Source organism: Argentina silus (genome assembly GCF_951799395.1).
Source record: "Argentina silus genome assembly, chromosome: 9".
Lineage (NCBI taxonomy): Eukaryota > Metazoa > Chordata > Actinopteri > Argentiniformes > Argentinidae > Argentina > Argentina silus.
Genome location: NC_139663.1, coordinates 7,652,528 through 7,677,042, shown reverse-complemented (window position 1 = coordinate 7,677,042; position 24,515 = coordinate 7,652,528). Strand labels below are relative to the sequence as shown.

The following is a 24,515-nucleotide window of genomic DNA, read 5'->3' as shown; positions in this document are numbered from 1 at the left end:
TTATCTATGCAGGTTATGATGCAGGATGAATTCAAATAGCTTAAATTAACTGAACCACCAGGTTGAAGGTTTTTTTTTTTTTTTCCATTCTCTCAGCCATGCTCTATAGTGCTCTATGGGCACAATTAGACCACAGCAAGAATGCAGCATCTTGGTATTTGCTTGAGTCAGCTGAATAGGAGCCTTTCTGTCCATGGCACTTGCAAAAACTTTGTGCAAACTATAAGTTGGAGCTGGCCAAGACTCCACTAACTCTCTGACTGTCAGCATGTTGGTCTAATATTATAGATCTCCTCTCACTCACATATTCTCAGCTTCAATATCAAACACTTTTGACAATCTTTAGTGTCTATTCATTATTTACAGATAACATTAGCAGTCCAGAGAGTATCTCCCCTAGGTTTCAGGTAATTACTGTATGTTTGTAGGATGATAAGCTTTGTTATCATCATCACCACTACAGTCCCTCTAAATCCACTATTGTCAAAGTGGGGTACGATCGATCTAGTATAGATACCTTGCTAAAAATCCATCAATACAAATGCTACTAAATGAATAAAAGTCTAAAAGTATCTGGTTTTATTATATATATATATAGCTTTATTTTATTTTTTTAGTTTATTGAAAGGTTACATGATTGAAGTCAAATAGCTCAAATTAAATTAGGGATGGGCAATATCGCCTAAATATCATATTATTCATATCATAGTATCATTTTTTATAGTATTTTGTTTCTTATTGATACAAGTTGTGAATATATTTTATGAGCATACAGTGCATTCAGAAAGTATTCAGACCCCTTCACTTTTTCCACATTTTGTTATGTTACAGACTCAATTTAAAATGGATTAAATAAAAAAAAAATGCCATCAATCCACACACAATACCCCAGAATGACAAAGCGAAAACACATTTTTAGAAATTTCAGTACATTTATTAAAATTGAAATAAAGAAATACCTCATGTACATAAGTAATCACACCCTTTGCTATGACACCTGATCCACACAGTGTGTAATTGATTCCTATGCAAATCAGAGACCCTATAAAAACAAAGATATTAATTCCAAAATTACATGAACTATTATCCTTGCATTAAGGATATTAATTCATCTTATTGAGTGATCTGTTGATGACATTTTTGCATTTTAACTAATTTTAAGTGTCATAGCAAAGGGTCTGAATACTTATGTACATGAGGTATTTCTGTATTTTAATTTGAATAAATTTACTGACATTTCTAAAAACCTGTTTTTGCTTTGTCATTTTGGGGTATTGTGTGTGGATTAATGGAAAATTATTTTTATTTAATCCATTTTAAATTGAGTCTATAACACAACAAAATGTGGAAAAAGTGAAGGTTTCTGAATACTTTCCGAAGGCACTGTATGAACATTTTATGAGCTCACCTTAAAACATTACCTCCACAAATACAGGGGAAACCCCTAAAACTATATAAAATAACTTCTAAGATATCTAAGATAGTCATACATTTTATAGGCCTATGCACGTCTACCAGTCCGACGCTTTTATCCAAACCGACTTACATTGCAGTGAGTGCATACATTTCAGTATATATGGTCCCAGCGGGAAACAAACCCACAACTAATGCTCTACCAACTGAGCCACAGAGGACCACATGTCTCTGTCACACCATAGCAATGAAGTCTATTCATAGTAGAGGATGGCATGGGAAGAAAAAATACCTTCTCCTGTCCTGGATAGTAGCCTATTTTCCTATCCTGTGTCAATGCCGCTACAACTTTATTCTGTCGGGGAGTTGTTAAAACACTCAGCTATTTCGTCTTGCGCCTATTCTCGGCTATTTTGTGCGGGTATTATCAGTTGTATGAAAAGCTGCTCATTTTACAGATGAGAGCAAAAATTTTAATCATCATAGTGCGTCTTTTATTCATGTTAAACTTATGAATTAAACTACTGACCGCACACAATATGCATGTGTTATGATAAGAACAGCAAAACCGGTGTTGAAGGTATAGTCAAAAGAAATAACCTAAAATAACCTAAAGAACCATGCAGTCACAAGACAATATAAATGTTTCTCTTTGTCATTATTGGACAGGTTTCATACAGATGTAAGGAGTAACAAGGGTGTCAGTGAAAAATGTATCAGAGTAAAAGTACACATTTTCTTTTGAAAGTGTAATGGAGTAAAAGTAAAAGTCACCAGATTTATAAATACAAAGTAAAGTACAATGTAAAGTACAGATACCCCCCAAAACTACTTAAAGTAAGAAAGTACTTATACTTGTTAATGTACACCACTCATTGTTGATGAGTGCTTACAGTATTTTATAGAGATAAAGAGTTGGAGTATTGCTTTGAGTGTAAACTCACCGCTGAACCTCAATTAAATTTCTCTTTGACTTGCCAGTTTTCAAATGAGTTTAAGATTCAATTTATTTCTCCATCTGTAAGAAAATAACCGGCCAGCAGGAACCTTCAGAATTGTATATTTTGTTGTGATTTTTGGTCCTCTCTTAGATATCAAACCAGGCAATGTTGAGTCAAAGTAGTTAGTCAATTAATTAGAAGATCAAATGCAATTTCTTTTTTTCAAGTTTACCCTGATTTTCCACTAATCTCACTCACATTTTTCAATAACACTGTGATCATGAAGCATAACCTCCTGTTGGCCTTTGGCCTCTTCCTGTTATTGATGATCTCAGCTCATGAAATCACTGTGCATAGGATTACTCACACTGCACGTCAGCTTTTTGAAAGAACAGAGCGAGATTACACAGAGGTTTGCAATCATACTATGAGGTAGAGTACAGTACATGACTGTGCAGAAAACATGTGAAAAGGAGATAATTCACTCAGCGATAAATCCTCTTCATTCAACAGTTCCATAGAGAGTTTTGAATGACAAAGCCACATACTATATATCAAAACAACAGAACATTATCAATAGGCTGGAGAGGCATAGATGTTGTAACGTACAATGGTATATCCTTTATCAAAAGGGATTCATATCTGAGATGTCTGGTACAGTAGTCTACTACATGATGTAATACGGGCATTGACATATTGTCTTAGTATTCATTGCCTCTGTGTAAAGGGTACATTGCCTCTGTGTAAAGGGTACATTGCCTCTGTGTAAAGGGTACAGTGCCTCTGTGTAAAGGGTACATTGCCTCTGTGTAAAGGGTACAGTGCCTCTGTGTAAAGGGTACAGTGTTAGATGCTGAAATGTAGTCAATAAAGTCCACTCCTTTATTATACTTAGTAACATGTGTACAGTGTTTATGTGATAGTTTAATTGAGACTCGACAAACTGTGCCTTAATTTACATACAGACAATGTCTAAATCATTGTGGTCCTAACCTAGTAGGTACCCTGTAAATCATCCAAATTGTTTCAACTTGAAAAAAAAAGTTACTTGGCTGCCTTATATTTTAGATTTAAGTCCACTTATGATAGTAAGTTGGGTTAACTTCATCTAAATTCTATTCAACTTCATTGAGTAAGTTTTGTGACTTTGAATCAGACAATGCATTGAATCAACTGCTCAGTAAGTGGTTCTACCAAGAACCCTCTGCTACTTCCACATGTATTTCATGTTAACTTGTCTTCTTTGCTTTCCTATTATTAATTAATAATATACTGTATATGTTAAACCCTTTTAGGTTCCCAAAAGGGTTCTTTTATCTTCAAAATAAATAATAAAAAAAAAAATTCTAAGAGTGTACCACAAAATTCCTCAAAGGTGAAGAACCTTGATTGGCAGTTCCACGGTGAAGGGTCGGACCTATAGACTTGCATACACTTCACACCAATGGGTGCTGGTCCAACCACCCTGACAAAACACTTGCATGAACATAAGCACAGATGTAATACAGTTAGAATCAAACAAGAACCAACATCACAGGTATATTAGTTGCAACAGAAAGAACAGAAATGTACAATTACCCACAATGCCCTTGCAACAGAAGGGAGCATATTTGCTTGGGAATTCTGGGCAATTGTGAATTTCTGTTCTTTGTGGTGCATAATCTCACTTACCGATGTACTTGTGATGTTGGTTCTTATTTGATTCTTATTTGATGATGGACATGTGTCAAAGGTATATGGGTACTTTGGGGGAGTAACTAGACATGATTCCCATTCTTGTTGAGTCAATATAAATTGTTAAATTAATTGTGCAAAATTAGTCATTCAGTCCACTTCTCAACATTTACTGAGTAGTTGATTCCACGAAAACTCCATAAAGCATGTTATCTCAGCAATGTCATTGTTAACTTGCTGAGTTGACATTGGAACATGATTTGACATAACTGAAAGGCAAAATTAGTTTTTACATGTATGCATTTACCAATGGTTATTCCATTGTAAGTTTCTAGAACAAGCACTGTTCCTATATCAAAGCAACACTTGACCACATTGACACAGGGACAGGGAACAGAACATGCATTGGATATGAGAATCTAACCAAAGTGAATCTAATGTGAATCGAATTGTGTCATGTTGGCCATTCAAGCGAGAGAGATCACAGAGTATAGAAAGAGATGGAGCTTATCAGGAACTGAAATCCAACGTTGGTGCACAATACTTCAAAAACGGTATTGACCTTGGTGTGTTTTTAAAGCATACAAAGGAAAGATATCTGAAAATAAGTGGTGTGGAAAAAAGGAGTATGGATCATTCAAATACAAACAAGTCACATTCCTATTAAAATCTGAAGTAAGTTTTACAAAGGAAGCCACGACGGAAACATATTATGTTGTTGTTAATGAAAATACTGTATATGACAATAACCAAGAATGGGTTCTCTTCAAAAGCTCCTGTTGTAAATGTGTAAACCTTATTTTCAAATGTGGTTAGTTGAGCTTAGTTGTGCTTGAATGCTCATCAGTGACCATTTATAAAGTTACTCAGTAAATGGCTGTCAGCAAGTCTGTATATGGAAGTGGTCCCTTCCCTACAATGATACTGTAGCTATTTGCTGAAAACTAAGGATATGAGTATCTGTCTACATTCATTACTAAAACAAATATGCAAAATCCTCTGCACAATGCACTAACCAATGAATATAACCTCTCAAAATACACATACAAAAATATACATATATGACTGTTTGTTCAGCAGTTCCGAGAAGAAGACACAGTAACCTTGGTCAGCAGATAATGAGTTTTTATACTGCATCTCTAATGCAGTAGGAAGACCATACCTGTCAAAACATGTCAGCACTGGCAGGTAATTCGCTATCAGTGCTCCTTATCAGCCCACTTATTCTGTGTTGTTTTTTGTTGATCATTTGGAAAGTTACTTAACAATCTGAAAGCACCACTCTATTTCTCTGTCACAAAAAACACCAGGGTTGGGTTTAAGGGAAAGGCAACATGATTACACTGATGTTTATTCTGGAACATCTGGCCACAAGGAAATAGGCTGCTAAGAATGTTATGATCATGTACAGAAGGCCTAAGCTGCTCCATTAAGGACTAAGCTGACCTATCAGTGGAACCTTTGCTAATCCAAATTGTGCTTTAGCTGCCACAGACTGCTCAATTCAACCAGTGAGCTGAAAATACCCTAAAATGATGCACCTGGCTTGTGAACAGCTATACCCATTCATACAAACAGTTGTCTATTCAATTCTGTCTACACAAAAGACTGGTCTGTGTTTTCTATGACAACATGAAAAAAAACAATTTCATGGCATACATTTCATGGATTTAGAATACAAAATCTCGGTTCGACCACTGTGAAATGCCTTTAGCATGCTTTCATTTTGACACAAGCTTTCATACTTCACTGTAGCTCTTTCAGAACTGCAGTAGTTACATCATGCTGGGAAGTACTCAGAGTGACAGACCTTTAATATGAATTGTAGAGTTGGGGGAAGCACAGAAAAAGCACTCTAATGTTAGAGTTACAGAGTTACAGATATGTTTACTTACAGTACATCTGGTTAGTGCATAAATGTTATTTTTGTACCAATGTCTAACAAAACAGTTTTAAAGGGTTTTGAAATCATTCACGACATGGGCAGATGTGTTGTTATACTGTTTCAGAATTCATGCTTGTCTTCAGGGAATGGTCTAGTCACCATAGCTCTATGAAGACTGGTGTAGGGAAGATGAGCTCCAAGCTGGGCTTTTTATATATTGTTTGATAAATACACAGGAAAGAGTTGCATGGAGTGGACATGAATGGAATACATGAATTTGCTGTTGATATTATTGTAGTTAATCAGAGTCAGGTCTTACAAAAATACAACATACTACATACTACAATACTGTGGGATGCTTATCCAATAATCCTTTGCAAAGATTCCATACCTGCAAAAGACCGGAGACCCGTATCAGAGATAGGCTGAACTAAGGGAAGGACCCTTGTTTTACAATATGAGGCAAGAGGATTAACAGCACTGTCAAAATAGAAAACTCGCTAGAAGAAAAATAGAAAAATGGCTACTGCCAGACCACTTCATTTAATGTCTCTCTCTATGCTGGACAGGGTTCACGTAACACCAACAGTGCTCTTTTAAGTCTAGTTTCTATTTTCATGTATATTTTATGATTCTTAGGATCAAAGCAAACTGTAGCATGTGAATCCAATATCACTGCACTGCAAGTATGCCACTTGCAACCATGTTAAGAGGAAAATCTTAGACAATACGCTACATTCATACACGATAAAGTTTTTCTTTATCTTTGGAAAAAGAGGACAGAGAACATGGCTGTCAAGTGTGAAATGGCTGTCCCAAGCCATTGAACAGCTCACTGGCTTGAAATGTTGAAGATGGGTTGAGATATGTGTGTAATCCTGGAATGGATCTCAATGCAGTCCTCAGAGGCCTTTGTACCAATGAGCAGCTTGTTTAAGCACTTCCAATAAACCACTGTACACATCCTTAATCTCCCAAGCAGAGGTAGTCTGACACTGTGAGTGAATCTGCCATAAACACACATCGCAAATGACAGGATAATGTTTTACAGATATACAGATTAACTTGTGTAATCCCTGCTGCCAAAGGGAGAGCTTAAAAAGGAACGTGTCAAGCGTTTATGGACGAAATAAAACCCAAATATTAAACCCTCATCTCTGAGGGCTTTTTTCTCTTGTGCTGTAATCTCAAATATTGCTCTCTTCCAGGACTATCTGCAAGATCAGGGACAAATATTCTCCTCTCAGCACAACTCCATATCTCCTTTCTGAACAAGAGGAGAAAAAAAAACTGTTGAGGAACTTTACTGACTCATAAAACACTGTCTAGTGTGACAAATTGATGTGAACCCAGGGTTAAGACAGTGCTAAGTATAAACTGTGTCTCTCTGACCACAGCTGAAATAACCTATTTAACAGCACATTTCACCAAGGTTATGAGGAAAAATGAGCCACTGAGGTAATTCTCTCTTCGCGAGGCTCACACTTCCAAGGGCTAACCAACTTATTAGCATCAGCTACTGTGCATTCAACATCATCAGCGTTCCAACAGAATACTATCTTAAAGGACATTTGATGGATTTAAGTTTGAATCAGCACAAATGGATAGACTCAAACATGTCTTTTATATCAAATGTTGGCATTAAAGGGATGTGAAGTGAGTAAAGCTATGTCAGCCAAGGGAAGGCTCCAAGCCAGGATTGTGTGGGATGAAAGAGTGCTCCAGTATCACAGAGCATTTCCTAACTGGAAATAAGATACATCTCCAGACAGTGATGGAAGATCCTGTCCTTCGATCCCCAGCTGCACACCCAACCTTGAAAACCTTAATTTAGCAGGCAGGAGGGATGAAAAATTTGACTGCTAAGCAACACTGCCGACATCACCTCAAAAATGTAAACAGAAGACATTTCACTGGGTGGAGCACTGCAGGGAAAAAGCAACTTCAGGTTGCTTATAATTTACTATACAGTACATGCATACTACTACCATCGTCATGTAATTGCAAAATACATATAATACTGAACGTATATGGGAGGGGAGGGGATACATGGGAGGGGATGCAGTACAGTCCTCCTGCTGAGGCAGCTCAGGCCTGCCACAAAGAGGCACTGCTCTACTTCAAAAAGGACAAGAATGTATCTTAAAAGGTGGCCATTGGCCAATGTAGCACCCCTGGGATAAAGCTGACAGCCAACACTTCTTCCCTCATACCACTTTGAGTACTCTACTCTAACCAGTTAGATTTTTGATTTTCAACAGTAACTCAGAAGAAGGAGGAAAATAAATCTTGAAGTGAAGTTGAATGGCAAATCTACCATTTTCCGTGACAGTTCGTCATAAAAGACTGAATTCATCCATGAATAATAATGTAGGGTACCTCTTTTTTCTGTTAACAAACATCAATTTCAAATGGTTTTGTTTCTCCTCCTCAGTGATATGGCATATACTATTCCTCTTTCCTGGCCTACATTCCTCTCTCTACTGTATCCCACACCTCATCCAATTACAGATGCATATTGTATACTATTATTGTTTATTGCAGATGTTATATTGGTTTTTAGTTTAGATTCAGGTCTAGGGAGGCCATACAGTAATTGTGCTAGGGTCAAAACTGAATTTCAGTTATTACCATTTGCAGTATTATACAGCATGTGATCCAGAGATATTTTTGCTTTCCTACATTATGATTCCAATCCTATACAATCTGCCGTAGGGTACCAAACTAGGTACCAATCACAATTCAAACAAGTCACAAGTTATCCTGCAAATATCCTGCAAATATTGAAGAAAATGGCAGTATTTCAATAAATGAGTAGAAAAATTAGGAGGGGAAAGTAATCTTACTTGTGTGGTAATGCAATTATGGCCTTTGGCATAATTTTCACTGAGGCGGATTCCCTCTGCCGTATTACATGCATATATATTCTTATGCTCGGAGGATGTAGTTCTAACGGCCTCCTTTTAACACTCAAAGCTCACACAACTTCCTTGCGACCCACTTTAGATTTCCTTAACTGCAGTCAGTGTCCTTTGTTTAAGTATGATCCAATGCCTTGCAATTAAAATGAATGTCCGAAACAGCTAATAGAATACTGGATCTAAAAATGGACTTGTTACAAGATTGTTAGGTTTAACTCCATGGCGATCAAACAATACAGGAAATTCCATGATTTACAGAAACATTTTTAAAGAAAAAGCCTGGAGAACCTATGGAAGCTTTGCATACTTTTTTCAACCTAATTTCCTGCTTGTGGTATTGTACTTATATAGTAACCATATAGCATCTAGACGGGAACCTTTCCATAAAAGCTAATCTACCATTTTCAAGCTCTTTGAAATCTTGAGAGTATGGGGGGCTAGGTAGCAGTTCCCACACTCACTACCTGAGAACTCCCTATAACCTCTGTCATCCGCCTGCAGGAGACAGTCACTGCAGCCAGAGGTTTAATCACTGCCATTAAGTTGAGTGGGACAGGGTACAAAGGGATAAAACATCCCAGTACAGCCTCAGAGAGCACACAGGGACTGCTACCCATGCTTGAGCTTGGTTACTTGAGGGTACTTAAGTGGAGAGTACTTCACTCATCACTCATCAGGGATCATGTTTTCGATCTAGTCTATTGTAATAAGCCTGTTTCTAGGCCTAGCACATTACAAACCATGTCATGCCACAGAATACTAGGTTATACAAATAGATTTGTATTCCAAGGAAGTTCAATGATAGTTCACCACAATGTACCTCTGACTGTGGGGGTGCTTTATCCATCCCTAATGATCATAGCAGGCTTCCTAAGATTCCAAAGGACAGAGGAGTAAAAGGTTAAAAATTAACCAAATAATTTGATATGAAGTGAGTGGGTATATTTTAATTACTTGCGATAAAGTACATTTTCTCGGCTGACTATCTCTTGCTGTCTGGTTTTTCATCAACATTCAATTAAGCCCTATAATCAGATGATTTGACACAGCAAACTGCATTGCGGCTTTCTGGTGTCTCCCCTACTGCGAGGAATCCTAAACAGATGTTATTTCAAAGAGAAGACTCTTAATAATGAGGGAGGAGGGAGGAAGTGGATTTACCCTAGATTAAGGACACATTTCTAGTTCTCCCTATCTAAGAAGCAAGACTTCACGTTTAGACATGTAATAGTCAGTTCTTCCTTGAGGTAATGAAGAAAATTCAACATGACAAAGAGGATTGCTAGCGAGAAGGCTGGTATGAGGCTGGTATGACTTGGATCAGTTTCTTTGATATTTGACCTCTAACTAACAAAAACAAATCTTTACCCCAAAACTGCCAATTAAAATACATTTATCAACACTTGAACCTTCACTTCCTCAATGCCTGTATCTTCATTAGTATATCTTACTGTATACGGGGAGTTGACAAAAAATCATGTCCCAAAAAAAGAAAAAAGATGAAAACATAGATGCATTACATTGAGTCTTAAATTCTCAACCAATATGTTGTAATCTTGGATTTTAGATTTCAGTCCAATTTTATGAACCTTGTTCATCAGTGCCTTGAATTTGTCCTGTGGTGTGACACCAATTTCAAATTATCACATTTTGACAACTCCTGTTTCTACATCATTGACTATCTTTTGATTACCAAGTGAAATAAGACAGAATTTGGTGTTATAATGGCGAGACCCGGGTGGCTCCCCATTACATTTTGCGTTAGATTTGCTGTGTTTTTTTCCTTCAGCACATTGTTAAAAATTCATGAATTGCACATACTCTTTTTCTACTCTATTTTCTTATTTTTCTTTGCATTAAACCTTTTTTCCCCCTAATTTTATAAGCGTCATTTCAAAGGACACCATGTCACACCAAAGGAAAAAAACAAAAGATTTTTCCATGAAAGAAATATATTTAATGAAAATAATATGTGAACACATATTAATGCTTTTAAATGCAACAATTCAATAAAACAACTTGAAATGTCTCAGAACACCTCTATAAAGCCTGAGAAATGTGCCTTAAAGGAATAATCCACTCCATGTGGTTTCCCTGGTTGTCTATGTTCAATAAGTGAGAAAAATACATTTTTAAACGGTAATCTAACTCCCAAATAGTCTGTCAGTGAATTGAGCAAAACGTGACACAATATGTCATTGTGCCCCATTGCTGCTCCCCAAGGACAGTAAATAACAAGAATACACTTTTTCAAACACTTCAGAAAGAATACTTAGACACACGACCGCAATATGAAACTAATTTCATGTGGGCATACCTGTCCAGGACAAAGTAAGACAATTATATATTTCACTGACATGTGCACAAAGTGTACAGTGAAATTTTGGATCAAGTTCAGTGTCTCCTTCACCTCCCATCACGCATTGCATTCCTCATAGTAATAACAGGCTAAAGGAGGCTAAACAATATTGCACTGCTATCATGGCAATAGCCTAAAGGTTAGTGGACCTTGACATAGAGCTCCGGTCAATTTTGGAGGAAGAGGACATTAAGCTGAATCAATATGAACTAGTGTTTGTACCCGAGCAGTTCCTACAGACAGAGAGCTTAAACCTAACCCAATGATTATCAATTGGTGCAAATAATTCTGTAAAACACCATTTATACTGCTTTATTATAATAACATGTCCACTGGTGTGACAGCTGTGTCCTCTGGAGTGACATGAAAATGGTGTCACACCAGCGGACATACTGTATGTTTGCACCAATGGACTTTACACCTTTGGCCATTTTGGAGCCTTGTGGTGATTCTCAAGCTTTCCATTTGAACTCACTGAACTATTCTTTCATTGGTGTTCACAGTGTGAAGGGAGAGACAACAATTCTGCCCCCCTTCCTTGGGATCCCTTCCCCCGATGGGCCAAATGATTATAATCTCTCTGTGATGTTTTACAAGCCTTAGCCCTCAGGAACATTGTGGTGTCATCTGAATATCATTGTTAGGATGAGGTCTCATTGGTTCTCCTTGCAAACAGCTCTTAATTGAAATACTATGGTTGGAAGCAGGGTATAAAGACAGAAGGCAGAGAATAGGTTCTTTCTCTTTTGTGTCCTGGTCAGAGGTTCCAGGTGTTGTTGTGTGAGTACAGTAACAGATAATGTGGTCTGTCTTTGTTTCTCTCTCTCTCTCTCCCTCTTTACCTCTATCTCTTTCTATCTTGTACCATGAGATTAGAATGTAACATTTTTGCCTTGTAATAATGGTATAAGTTTACAGTATTATTAAAGCCTCATTTGATTCATTCTAACGTGACCATTCTTGCACTCATCAACACAAACTCAACAATTCTTAGCACATAGTGTAAATTAAATTACTTGGAGTCAGATTATTAATATGAATATATGCTTTGCTATTTACAGTACATAGGCAAATTATTTTGCATTCTCTTTTAAAAGGTGCCACACCAAAGAATGTAACAGATTTGATAACAAATCATTTTCTGCCCACACCATCCAGCGATGCTGTCTATACTTCCTGATTGAGAATGGACCCTCTTCTAAGCAATGGTGTCAAAGTAAATTGATGTTTTAAAATCACATAATGGTGTCACGCCATGGGACATCCTCTTCGTGGACAAAACATAATCTATCATAACTATTTAAACATGTTATGAATAGACTTGAAGGATATAATTCTCATAAATACACTTCTGTGTTGACATGCCAACAATTTAAGAGTAGAGTTTTACTGATCTGAGTCTTTAAATTATCAATGTTTTCAATTTTGCGGCCCTTTGTAAACAGTCACGCCAGTGGACATTCATCATGTTTAATTCAAAATTCCCCAAAGCGTTGTTCTGCATTTTGCAACTTTACATATTTTAACCCTAACACCAACCCAAACCCTAACCCTAAATACAAAGCATTTACTTATATGAAGCCGTCTTTTAATCAAACTGAAATGAAGTTATGATTGTTTTTTGCTCCATGGAAAGCAAAAACAACACGGCTCATCATCTACCCATACATCATTAAGTACAGTACTACGCTTTAACTGATCTTTCATCCAGGAGACACTTATCAAGAGTAGCTGCCTTTACTCTGTACTGTACATACAGTAAGAGGTAAGTTGACCAGTCCTTGAACTTGAGCTAAATGCTACATCCGACTAGGTTTGGTGCATTCAATCCTCATAGGAACGGCATTGCTGGTTTGAAGAGGCTACAGTATATAGTTGGAGCTTATACAGTATCAATACAGCCTTAAAAAGAAGAAGAAAATGTGGTTAAAGGACATTTCAACAATAAACTGATTGACTACTGGCTCTAGCAGCTCAACACAAGTATATCATATTCTATGACCACTAAGTCAGGTCTTTTTTATTTGTGGATATCTGTTGTTTATACCTCATCATCGGTATGCACACTAGCTCTGTTCATAAACAAAGTTCAGTCAAGAACACTCACATCTTAGTTTAACCATTTATTGAATATAAAATGATTATACAATTAGGCTTGGCGTATTTGGATGGCTCTGCTCTTTTGAGAGCTCCCTGCCTGGGACTTAGAAACGACTACAACACAGACATGTACACTCACTGAACACTTTATTAGGAACACCTGGACACTTTCTCATGGTGAAGGTGGTGTAATGGTGTGGGGAATGTTTTCTTGGCACACTTTGGGGCCGTTAATACCAATCAATAATCGCTTGAATGCCACAGCCTATTTGAGTATTGTTGCTGACCATGTACATCCTTTCATGGCCACAATTTATCCATCTTCTAATGGCTACTTCCAACATGATAATGCACTGTCACAAAGCAAAAGTCGTCTCATGAAACTGGTTTCATGAACATGACAATGAGTTCAGTGTTCTTCAGTGGCCTTCCCAGTCACCGGATCTGAATCCAATAGAACACCTTTGGGATGTGGTAGAATGGGAGATTCACAGCTTGAAAGTGCACCTGAAAAATCTGCAGGAATTGCGTGATGTAATCATGTCAGAATCTCAAAGGAATGTTTCCAACATCTTGTGGAATCAATGCCATGAAGAATTGAGGCTGTTTTGAGAGCAAAGGGAGGCCCTACCCAGTATTAGTAGTGTTCCTTGGTGAGTGTATATTACATGGCAGGGAGCCCATACATCAGACAGAGCAGAACCAAAGCAGGTGGAGGTCGGGGGTGGTGGTGGGAACAAAAACTATAGCAACACTCCCATAGCACAGTAATGACCAACAGTACCAGCAACAATACTGTAGGCTGCAGAGAGGTGTGTAGACCGTAGGCCGCCATATCGAAGTGAAAAGAGGTGTAAAGAGGTGATCTGCCACCTGACAGACAGCTAGCACTGAATTGAGAGTGTCCTGCCTGAATAAAGCTCACTCCATCGAGGATTGACTCAGTATATAGTTTTGTGTTCATGTTTCTTCTTTGCTTGGCTGTGACTCACTGTACTAAATTATGGAACAATTCTGCCACATGAGACTAGGCTATTGTATAATGAAAAACAGGTCTCAAAAAAGATAGTCACATTTGCTGATGAATTACATTGGTTGGGGTCATTAATGTTTTTAATGGACACTTTTTATATCTGAGCACAGCAGTTAAAAGCCTGTAGGAAGGAATTTTCCAGTCAATTAATCCCCTGCTTGCTTATTTCACATGATAACATTTCAAATGAGCATATTCAAATTTACAGGCACAACTGTAATCTATACAAGCTGCAGATGTTATATTCAAATCTGAGAATTTGCGTGGTTTATGTAAATATCAACAAACTGGATAAAGATAAACTGTGTATTGATTTTCCAAGAAATGACATGGCAAAATTCAGTTATAAACGGTTTGGGTGCATGTCTCTGCAAGGTTTGTGAGAAATAGCTTTGCAGGCCACAAAATGAGTGCAAGACTATTATCATGGGGTCCAGCTCATGGGTCCAACTCATGATTTGCCTCACACAGGCAGTGAGCTATTAGAAGATGCTTATTTTCTCTCTTTAATGGATTAATTATTCTCTGAGGAAATGATGCTGCCATTTCATACAATACCCCCAAGTGAACTGCATCTCAACTGTTCACAACCTAACAGTCAGGGTTGAGATTAGCTTCATGCAGATTGGAATTATTTCACAACATGTGTGCAATTCTTCCAAACGACCATATGGTGATAAATTACTCTCCATGGAAATATTTATTCTCAAAACAACAGTGCCATGCTACAATCTAAGCCATCTTTCAAATACTAATATACACATGTAAATCAGTGGCTGTAACTCTATTTCCTCTCACTGATCTGATAATTTTAGACAACTTCAAACCCACCTGTTTAGGTTGGCTTCTAATGTGTGACTTTGTATATAGCCCCAGTTTTGTGCTGTATAGAGTTTCATGTTTTTAAACAAATAAAATGCATTATTGTTATTATTATTATTATTAATAATGATAATAATAATTACTTCTGAATGAGGACTCTCTGTGCTGTTCTTAAAGACATTAGTAAGATAACAATGGGACGTTGAATCTGACTTCCATTATTGATAAAGATATGCATATACATGCATAAAGTGCAACTTGTGACAAGCATACACAACTAGCACCCACACAGTCGAGTGATGCTGTTGTCACACCCTCCCACTGCAACCTGTAATTATTCATGCTGCTTAAGTGCTCCAAACTAGACATTAGAATAATATGTTAGATACTTGCTTCAGTGAGAAAGTCAGTGACTTCTGTGACACATTTTTGGTATATTGTTTCTCCAAAGTGAATGCTGATGGACATGAAATTGCTACTTGAGGCGAGATCCAAAGAGAGGGACTGATTGAAACAACAATTTGGGACACCCTCTCTTTTAAACAAGCAGTTTGATACTCTCATTTCTCATAAACATGCCCTTTACCAGTCAGTTGAGAGCTATGCTGAGTAAAAACATCCTCTTCACAGAACTGATTTTGTACTTGTTCCAATTCTCTAACACATCATTTTCTGATGGAGGGAAAATTGTTCAAAGAAAACAGACATACAACCACCCCCACGCAATTTGCACAAGCTTTCAATTATCCCCAATTTCATTTACTTGAATATCATTGTCATTCAACAGCCTCACTCACAGTGAAGTTTTGATCTGACAGCTTGCCTTTCTTACATGCACATTGCGAGAACCAGCTATGGGCAGTTGGCTCATCATTGACCTGAGCCCCCCCCCCCCTCGCCTCCTATATGAGATAATACACCACAGGACCCCTTTGGTTTCCTGACACTGCAAGCTGAGCCACAGAAAGCCCCAGCTCCTGTCTGCCTGTCACTAGGCCTGACGATGACAGAGGGGCACATGGCTGCAGGCCGCTCACACATTCCCTGTGCACTGAGTCTGCCTCAAACACTGACACTCTCCATCTCGTGTGGGATGAGCTATGTTTTGAAGGCCCTGGGAGCGACTCATGGCTGTCTAAAATAGAGGCACGGGAGGTTCTGAATACCTGTCAAACCATGTCAATGTGGTTCAGTCTAGAAATTCTAAGCAACTGTTGACTTAACTAGCTGGAGGAAAAAAAACACACAAAACATCCAAAGGAGATGCACAGGCACATTGTTTGGTTGGACCGGTCTTTATCACACAACACCAACACTGCCAGCCAAGGCCATACAATACCAGTGGACCTCCCCTTTTATGGAAGGGTTCATCGGTTCCTGAGAGCAAAAACAGAATTTGACAAACATAAACTGACATAACATTCACCTTGCTTCTCATCGATATCTACTTAATGTAGTCCTATGCCCACATGCTTGTGCACGTCTGGGCTATTCATATTTACCTAGAGAATGTTTGCACATCTGAAGGACTCTCTAGGAAGTCCAAGCCAACTTCATCCTTCACACTATGAACAAGGGGGAATGGTTGGACTTAACTAGTTAAATAAACCAACAAAATTCACAAATGAGCTTGAGAAGCCTTTTGAAACGAGACACCGTGTTTCACCCCCAGAGAGAAACAGGATAATTAAGAGCCTTGCTGACACCAGCTCTGATACCTTTTTTTGTGGCTTTTACTGTTTTCATGATCAAAGTAATAATGTTTAGCCGTTGTCTTTATTCAACAACCTGTACAAACAGTACAAACGTCAAACTATTTCCAAACATTATTATGATAAAAACAGGACTACAATTCATATAAGCATATAATACAATTTGTCTCAGTAATTATTATATTAATCTTTAATGGGCTAGTTTCCGCTCTAGTTACATCATGAGGGTGAAAATCACTTGAATACCATTTGTATGTGTCAAAGATCTATGAGAAAACACAGTACCTAAGTAACATTGTTTGTATCTATAGAACTGACATCTCTGCATACAGATGACCTCTTGGTATTGAGAGAAACTCATTGGTTTTCTTTCATCATTTTACGCTCAATACTATGTTATCTTTGCCTAATGTCTGTCGCAAATGACTCTCATTCCCTCACATCACAGCTATTTCTAAAGGTTGCACAAAGAAGTGGGTTGGAAAAAAAAAGCTATTACCCACATACGCAGAAGTGTTTTGATGGGTGTCTTGATAGGGTGGACTTGTGAAATCTTGTGAACAAAAATGTGAATAAAATGTCAGTCAATGCAGTTAAATGTCATCTAAAAAACGGCACAGATCAGAGCCAAAAATTTGCTTGTGCCCAATTAAAGATAAATATGCCAGGGATTGATATGAACATCAGGTTATCAGGCCAATTCCATTTTATAGCAATTAGTTTGCGACGAACTGGAAGCCTCTCTGACTGCTGAGCAGTTCAGCCCAGTGTGAAGAGTTCCAGACCTGTAACGTGACATCAGTTAGTTGGAATCAATGTCTATGACCTTTGCTGCCTCAAAGATTGCTGGGGTTTTCTGCAGAGTCCTTTATAGAACAGTTGTGAGAACATGTCATGACTACAGGGTGAACCAGTGACCTCCAGGCCAATGTGCCAGTCACCACCCCCCCTTACTCACAGCTGCCCTTCATGCCCTACAACACATGCCCTTTATAAACTGGAAAAATAAAGAAATGCCATAGATGACCTTTTGGAGGCCTTGCCATCTCCATCTAAATTGACCTGCAGACACTGTTATTCCTCTGCTTTTCTCTCTAGCACACAAAATAATTCATTTCTGATGGTCTTGTAAGAGACCCCGTTTATTGGTGGGGGTTGGGGCTAGAACTTGCTCACATGAAAAGAATCACAGATTGTCCCATGAAAAATGTACTCGGTGTTGGATGAACTGATGCCAAAGCTACCATGGCTCAGCGAGGAGGCACTCAGGAGAAAACAGAGAGATAGAAACAAACAATATCATCAAATATGGATGATTGTCTTTTCTTCTAAAACAGTGTATTTGACCAAGTAAATGGTTCTTTTACATAGTAATCCAGAGAGACACTGAGGCAGGGCTATTAAAACACACCAATGCACAGAGGAGACATACAGAGGCCCTGGGAGTCAACTGCAGGAGAACTACAAGTGTGTTTCAGGCTTTTACCACAACACAGCAGTGACTACATTACTGTAGCTATCAAAAGTGCTGGATCGCTGAGGTTTGCACCCTGTGATGAAAAAAGTTTACTGAATGTATATTTCTGAGAATTAATCAGATATTCTTTGCACAAACCACAGGCACACACCTGGGCCTTTACAACGCAAGCGCACCACTGAACACAGCATTCAAAGTCACTTACATAAGCCCTATCATTTGAAATGCTACATCATTGAGGTCAGAATTCAATTTTCCCGCTTTGAACGAGTCAACGCTTGAATGGTTAATCAATTACAGTTGCTTTGCAATTTAATCCTCTCTACATAATGCTCTGACTGTCATGGTGCTCCTCCTCTCATGGACAAGTGAGGTGCAGTGTGCACATCCCTCAATGTCAGTGGGCAGCAGAAACTTCTGTTTGAAGAGGCTAGTTATTCATTGCCACTTCAGCAACAATAACTCCTAACTATTAATGCAAGATTTGTCAGCCATTACACACTATAATTGTCATCATCGCCATCTTCATCAACATCATTAATGATAGTGTTGAAATAAGCCCCACTACCATCCACACTTCTCTTGCTTGGGAAGACTATATGGTCAGGTTCTGTGTTGTCCAATTTGATGTAAAATTAGGCTCTAATTGTATTTTCCCATCAAAGGCAGCTATAAATATTCTTCCTCTCATTTCATCTTCAACATCAAGATAGACAGACAGAAAAGAACTGTGCTACTTTTTTTTATTTCCTAATTTCCTGATCATCAACAACTAACAGTTTCATGCAACATCACTTTTATATAACATGTTTCCCAGACAAAACCAAGATTTGTACCTTTCATCTCCGGGGGAGACATAACCCCTCTGCAATCCTGCTTTCAGACGCTGTCTGAAGTGTACAGAGCTGTGGGGCTTATTTACTCTTCTCCTCCATCATCTACATGTCAAAACCACTTTTACACTCTTATCACTTAATCTGGGGGAAAAGAAATGAAATAGCGGTGTAAAATGAAAAATGTGCTTGATAATGACAGCAGCGGCAACCATAATAAAAGGCGGAGGAGCACATTGACACTTCTCTTGACAAGTGTGGCCTTGGAGTCAGCTAATGTCTAAAAAAGAACAATATATGTATTTATTTATTTTTTTACCGTATTTCTAGACTCACATCTACTGGGATAGATAGAGAGATGTGCGGAGGACATGTTTGCATCAAACTTTCATCTAATACTGGTGGTTACCACGGTAACAATAAGGAAGGCTCACATCAGAGAATGTATTTGGAGGAATATTGGAGTAACTTATTAATAAAATGGAATCAGAAGTTATCATAATACCATGGGAGAAGACTTTTTTTCTTCATCAACATTGCAAGTCAATGATTACCAAAGAGCGGCATTGTAATTTGTTCCTCAGAATGAAAGATGTTGCTTGTATTCTGTAATTGGCTTTCATTCGAAAATATGGATAGCTGATATTCAACCAGTCAAACAACCAACTATTGTGTATATTCAAACCAATACACTGTTGAATCTTAATGGTTGAATATCATTTTGAGTAGAGGATCAATATCTGGATTCATAAGTCCAGCAATACCTAAACAACACACATTGCCTATATGTATGCATGAACATTAGTATACCCTGTACAGCATCTGTTTGGATTTCTAAGGTTGGTCAAATGAAAATCTGATGTTATGGAAAAGGGTTGGTCTACAATGTTAGATTTTTTAGTTTGAAAAAACATGACTTAAAGATAACAGGTGCATTCCATCACTCAAACATACAATTCTCATAAGGCCCCTTCAATCACTGTTAATAAACGAACACTAGTGCTTACTGAATATAAATAAACAGGTAATTCCTGGAATGTAAAATAGAATTGGGGTAATAATCTAACCAACAACAAGGCTTGAAAAAGCACCATATCGGGTAACTACTACGAGCCTCTTACCTTGCTTTATATTCAACCTTCTTTTTCCTGGCATGAATTTTAATCAGGTTTTATGTGTGAACATTATTTACTAATTGTGACAGTCATAAATATAGCATCTGGCTGTTTATGCTTAAAGCAGAACAACACATGTAAATTAGATTACTTATCTCTTATGCCTGGTTTGGATGATAGCGTGCTGACTTAATCTGGACCCTACAAACCAAATGACTAATGTGTCAAAAGGCAAACTGCTTACAGGAATGGAAAAGCTCTTTTTTGATGCAAAGTTCTGCTGTTTTCACACATGGCTTATGCAAGGATGAGAATGCCGACCCACAACTCCCCAGCCCCCGAGACCCCCAGCAGTAGAATACACTGAAAATATCTGTTGGTCACAAAGAGTCGTCGGCAGGGAAGTGAAGTGTCTATGTGAGCTTTGTAAATTAATAAAAAACAAGCCAGGGTCTAATTAAGTTCGGTATGTAACAGGGGCTTGTTCAGCTCATTTTGTTGAGCTGATGCTAATTACAAGTTACAGCAGCACACATTGGATCCATTTTAATGCATGCACTTGAGTTCTTTAAAAAATACAGCAGACATGTCCACTGTTTTCAGATACTGAGGATCACCAATCTGTGAATTTGAATATGAATATGCATATGAATATGAATATGAATATGAATACACTCTTACTCTATACAGAAGATTAATGGTTGTCCACAAGTGATTAATATTTCATGGAATAGTTTTATCCTATCTTCGATACAAAAAGAACTCCTCCAGCCATTATGAATGACTGTTGAAATGTATTTCAGAGATTTGATGGATTTGATGGTTTTGATTTTCATAATCTTTATCATGCCAGATAAACTCTGGCATATGACGTCATAGCAAAAATTAGACTTTCAAAAACATGATGCAACAGACTAGAGAATAGAGTGTGTTGCAACAGAAGAAGAAAAAAGAAGAAACTGAGGCACATGGAAACAAAGTGAAAGTGAAGGGCAGTGGAATGATTAGACGCTCTTGTTCACTACAGTATTTTTGTTTTCACAGCCGTGACGCCATATCCCAGAGTCTAACGTACCTTTAAGTTATTCATTGAATTAGGTGTACAGCAAGACTTGCCATTGATCCAATGTTTTACCAAAGTGCAACTGAAATGTCAATTATTCCGTTTCAACTGGCAACTTTTTTGACTGGCCCCATTCATGAAAGGATGGGCTGACATTGCATATTGTATCGGGATAATGCCGTCTTTACCAATTGTTTTGCTTCATAAGGTTGGGTGTAGAAATAAGAGCACTAACTATTACATTTCTCACCAATGACAAGAGTATCTGCTTGCAAAAGTGCTTCATCTCAAGATATGCCTTCAAAAAGTACCTCATAAAACACACTCCTGATTCAATTGCATTACAGTACCAAAGGGGTTTTGTGGTGACATAGTTATGGACATTGAAGAGCTTTCTTTTCTACTCCCCAGGACAGATCATTTCCATGGATAAACTAAAACAAATAATTAGAAAAAACACCCACTGACAAAGAGGCAGCAAACATCAATCATTACAACTGCAACATCTGGAAATGGCAGAGCACAACTGAGCTCTACGGGTCCCATTAATCTTGTCAAATCCACCAAATTCAGGGAATTTGGGACAATAATCGCAACACATGACAACTTTGGCATTTGTCTGTAGTTGTACTGCTTGTATAGAGCATTATGACCAACTGTGCTCTTACCATCTAAACCCCAGTTGTTCAGATCAATGCAGACCAGCAGGTGATGTGTGGGCAAATATGCACCCTGTGACATTGTGCAACTACAACCACCAATGCTCTGGAAACCTCTCTACAGGCCCAATGTTTGGTCCAAAGCAAGTCAGCGCTCTACCACAAGCAGTAATTATTTCATTTGAGCATAAAACAGACAATAATTATTATTAAAAGGAATGACTGCAAAAACATAGACTAACTAATTGAGCGTGATGAGTATCCTCAAACCAAATGAGGTATGACTAAACGTCTCCTTGGAAATATAAAGCTGCATTTACTATGGCACGGGGAGAGAAAGGCATGACATTCTGCACCATATTCTGGGAAAACACTGTTTCGTGCCAGTTACATAAACACAGCAATAGTACAAAACTGGGTGCCAGGGAAAAATCTATGATGCTTAAACATGCCGTGACTAAAATGGGACTCCTAAATGAGGTGTGTGGTGGTTATGCCCATCCTCTTCATCACACTGAATTGTGCCTGGTGTTCGACTTCAAACAACTATTGCCACTCTACACACAATCAATCATACATAACTTGGGAGTAATGAAAATAAATTTGTCACTAATTTACAGCCTGCTGCCAAACATCTGAGAAGTGTCTGAGGTAAGAACGACTGCAGGACTGATATTTTCCACATATTTCCATGCTGCATAATACTAGTCTCTGTATTTGTTCTATCAATTTCACTTCTTGGCGACAATGAAAAGCAGTAAAAATAGACACAGCGATCAAAGGCACATCTGGGACTGGCGAGGAGAAAAATAATTCATCACTAGTCTCAGGGAAAGCAAGGCTGCTCACTTCTTGCTAAAAGCATGCAGTAGCATAAACGGAGCTGTTTCTCACACACTCTCCTCAGAGAGGCAGGTGCTCAACATCACCTGAGGTCACCAACACTCTCCCCACATGGGCCTCCGTGTTCTCTGCAGGTATTATCAATGTTTAAAAGCTGTACAAGAGGCAATGAGAGAGGGAATGATGGGAAGAGCAAGAAGTATTCATATAAACTTGAAAAAGAAAAAAATGAATGCAAGATGGAGAAAAGGAGTCAGAGAGAGAAAGAGAGAGAGAAAAAGAGAGAGAGAGAGAGAGAGAGAGAGAGAGAGAGAGAGAGAGAGAGAGAGAGAGAGAGAGAGGTGGCTGAATTTTGTCCATTTTTCCACCCATGTTATTCCTGAAACACAAACTAGGTCATTCATTTTCTACATTTTGCGTTGGGCAAATCTAACAAATCAGCATGCAACTTCCTCTCTCCAGTTAAAAGCAGAATATGACGTTGGTATGAAACATTTATGGCTAACAGAACCCAGCATTCCATGAATGCCAATTAAACCTCAGGAGGCTTGTCCTTAGAGCCCTTACATAAAAGCAATACAAAGTGTCCCTTCAAAAGCTGGACATTTGGGGCAAAACTGAGAGTCTAATTTGATTCAAACATCAATTTAGCTGACAAGGTACCAGAGTAATGCCTTGCAGTGTACAACTGTTATAATTAAATACTCAAGTCACTAAATATGCTAAGACTTTAATTGCTCCCCAAAGCTGTGGATGAAGAATGCATTGCCGGTGTTTTTAGTGATTTAGCAATGAGTGAATTTTGGGGTACTGTGCTTTCCTTTGATGTGCAGTCTCTGGTCTGTGTATGAGAGGGGAGTCTATCGATGTGTGTGTCACACACAGGGACTGGGTTTGTGCTGTAATTGAGATCCAGAGCCCTGTGTCCATCATGCCAATCACCGCCATCAGTTGAGAGCTGTCTGGCTAGGAGGGACAGCCATTACTGTAGACACTTGTAGCCATCACAAAGTGCTCTGCATTCCTGTCAGCAAGCAGCGAACATGTGAACCTAACTGTGTCTCTGACTCGGATAGCCAATACAAATAGGGGACACTTGAAAAGAAGGTAGACGTTTTCAAGAGGGAAGCAAGCACTCATAATGTCAAAGTTGAAGTACATTATTTATAGACAATGCACAGGATTCTACTACCCTCTTTTTCAAAGTCCATTATGAATTATCCACATGCTCATAGCCCTTATGTATATGATACAGTACACAGTCTAAACTCATAGCATATCCCTTTTTTGATGCAACGTTCATACCCCTAAAAGTAGGCCAAGTTGTGTTTAACATTCATTAACTTATTCAAGGTAGATGTAACCTCATGTTCACATCTTCCGGACATTAACATTGGAGCAATAGTGTCTCATCAAAACCGGCCTCATTACCAGTAGCATCATTAAACTGAATGCTCAGACAGCAGCAGTCAGCCTTATGACAACGCTGCCAGGGATGCAAGGTGACAGTCTCTGCTTAATGACAAATTTGCATCTCAAAACAGATATTTTATATATCCAGGCAGGCCACCAGCTCTGGAGGTGTTTTATTTATGTATTTCTAGTTGTCACTATTAGCCACGTCACATTCCTGAGTGTAGCACCCTGTGAGAGAGCCCACTGTGC

The 24,515-nt window shown here is 38.3% G+C and overlaps 1 protein-coding gene across 1 annotated transcript in view; it reads right to left on the bottom strand.

Moving 5' to 3' along the window:
* The window catches only part of hs3st4 (heparan sulfate (glucosamine) 3-O-sulfotransferase 4), a gene marked incomplete at its 3' end in the record, with an annotated part of 65,015 nt that overhangs the window by 5,707 nt on the left and 34,793 nt on the right, over positions 1 to 24,515 (bottom strand). The window lies entirely within an intron of this gene.